The following is a 2883-nucleotide window of genomic DNA, read 5'->3' on the forward strand; positions in this document are numbered from 1 at the left end:
TCCAACAGATCCCAGGAACAACATCTGAGATCTCTGTCCAGAAGAGTGCAGTCCTAGGATCAGCTAAGATACTGTACAGGACCCTCAAGCCCCCAGGCCTCTGGTAGAGGACCCAAGCTTGAAAGAAGGAATAAGACCACCCCGAAAAGGGGGGCGAGTGGGGATTTTTTTTTATACATATATGTAACCAATAAATATAAGAAACCTGCTACCTTAAGGTTTTGTACAATTTATCCACATTTGCAAACACGTTTTCTTAAACACAAATGAAATACTTCCACAGACTTCAAGAGTTTTCAGAATCAGAATCAGAATTGGCTTTATTGGCCAGGTGTGTTGAAGACATGAAGAATTTGACTTTGGTGCAGTGGCTCTCAGTGTGTGTGTACAGTGTACATCTGTAAAGCAACAAGTAGACAAATGTGCATTGTAAGACTGAGAGAGCAAAAAATAAATAAATAAATAAAAGAATGTGCAAATAAGAAAAAGGAATGTGCATTAGGAAAATAAAAATAATAATAAGGCTTTTCCCCAAACACAGTCACTACAATACAAAGAAAAACTGTAATATGATCAGTACGCTTTATTGAGCACCCTGAGATGACTCTTTGTCTTTTCTTTATTTGAGGCGTCAGGGCCAATAAAATTTAAGAGTCAGAAGGAAGTCATTCACCTCGGCCAGAGAACTATGCCTCCACCTATGGCCACAGTGGCTGCTGTACAATTTACAGACTTGCTTTAATACAACCTTTTGCTGGTATTGTACAGCAGTACTTAGGAACAGGCTCCATATTATGTCACTCATAATAAGAAACATAGAGGTCCCACAACATTTAAGTCATTATATTTCACTGGATCACTGATGCAAGACGAGGCAACTGTAATGCAATATGTAGAAAATTGAGTCTTTGAGCTTGATTGGTGTGTCATGGCGAGACAACAGCCTGACATGATGGTGACAAGGGGTGGCAGCTTTGCTGTGGCACAACACAGAAAGACTGGGCTTTTCGTAGCTGACATCAGTCAATCATGGTTTATAGAGGTGGAAGACAACAAGAGGAAAGTAAAACTGAAGAATGGGAGTAATCCTGCTGCCTGTCCTCTTCCTCTCTGTCACATTAAGTGCCTGCAAATATCTGTGGAAATCTCTGGCTGCCTGAAGTCACTAATCATGTGTTATGTTTGACAGGAAAACTGCAGTGCCAGATGAATTACTGCTGCAAATATTACAGCAGCTATATAATGAGTAAATTATTTCTATCCCACTACATGTGTCTCTACTATTCATAGATCCACCCCCTCCTTCTTCTCTGTGTCCCATATAGGGAGCTTTAGGGTTCTATTTTCCTAAAATAGGGCATGTTACACCCTCAAAAGGGAGAAAAATGAAGAAAGATTTCACACACGGTGCTCACTTTCTGGCATCTTTATGAGGAATGAATTTTGTACAAAAACATAAAATACCATTATCAGTGTATCATGGCAGTAGCCATTTTCACAATAACCAGCATTACACTGTCTTAGCTGCAGTCCAGCTTCAAACCATTTCACTGCTGTCCTTTAAATGTCCTTTACCCAAAATGTATCTGAACAGTCCAGTGAATCTCATCATCAAAGAGACACAAGAGTGCACAGAATTTCTCATGTGAGACCACAGCTACAGTGCTTTTTTGAAATCCTCTTTTACTTTAACAAACATGACTTTCTTCAAGTGTTACGCATGCACAGCTGTAAAAACATGTCCTGGGAAGTTAATCATGGATGATTATAAATGTTTTTCTTAATGAATTGTATTGAAATGTGTAAAGCTAAACATAAAACTGATTTATTGTAACAGTACTGGATCTCGAAGGACCCCTCTGTCAAGCTCCTAAAGTTTGCTGATGATACAATGGTTATTGGTCTCATCTGAGATGGGGATGAGTCAGCCTACAAACGGGAGGTTGAGCAGCTGGTCCTGTGGTGTAGCCGCAACAACCTGGAGCTGAACACGCTCAAAACTGTGGAGATGACAGTAAACTTCAGGAACCCCCCCAGGCCATCACTCTGATGAACACTTAACCAATGACAGTATGACTGGACAATAACCCTCAGTGCAATACCTGTAAATATACATTGTACAGATTATACAGACTTGTACAAGTCTCTATTTTTAAATACTTATAAAAATAGCTTTTGATTTTTTTTAGAGTTGTAAGGGAATCAAACAATAATTGTTGATTTTTAATATTTTTCAATATTGCTTGCTGCTATGCTCTAACTCTCCTTAAATCTATATCAAATTTGTAGACTAAACTGTAAACTCTTTCTCTTTATTGAGACATCATTATTATTACTATTTCAGCTATTGTAGAGTGTTAGAAATTGCATGAAGTGATCTTTAAAGCTGCATATGATGTTTACTACATAAACTCAATTACAATTGGTTTAAGTGTGATTAACCTCGTGGGACTAAAGTAGTGATGAGTAATTATTAAAATCAAAATGAGCACCAGTTTTACATTGTGTTGCCTAAACAGCATAAACATAGCCTCAACTGCACCTCTCCTCCCACCTCAGCATAAGTTTTCATATGGCAGGAAAACACCAAACACACCAACGCACAAAAAATATAGACTTGCGTCCAAGGGAAACATCAAATGAACATTTGAAGCCACACTGGTTTTGCACATGCAGGAAAATAGAGTCCTTAATATCATATACAGTAATGGTCACACACAGCAGAAAACAAACCCTACCCTGCAGAAGGTAACTTGACAGAATGCAGAGGTACTTGTTTTGTTCTCCACTGTACAAAGCAGTGAGATCACATTGTAACTGTCCTCAAACTCAGCATGGGTGCACCGATCCGCACTCATTATTTTTATGGACAGAATTTCTAGG

The 2883-nt window shown here is 38.7% G+C and overlaps 1 long non-coding RNA gene across 1 annotated transcript in view; it reads right to left on the bottom strand.

The window, feature by feature from the left end:
- LOC109951430 (uncharacterized) overlaps positions 1–2883 on the bottom strand; it is a 12932-nt gene that overhangs the window by 8620 nt on the left and 1429 nt on the right. Inside the window, exon 2 of the long non-coding RNA XR_002273602.1 lies at positions 1297–1299. This is a non-coding gene — a long non-coding RNA (uncharacterized LOC109951430). The remainder of the gene's footprint in view (positions 1–1296; positions 1300–2883) is intronic.

The sequence above is a fragment of the Monopterus albus genome, unplaced genomic scaffold (assembly GCF_001952655.1).
Source record: "Monopterus albus unplaced genomic scaffold, M_albus_1.0 scaffold386.1, whole genome shotgun sequence".
NCBI classification, from domain to species: domain Eukaryota; kingdom Metazoa; phylum Chordata; class Actinopteri; order Synbranchiformes; family Synbranchidae; genus Monopterus; species Monopterus albus.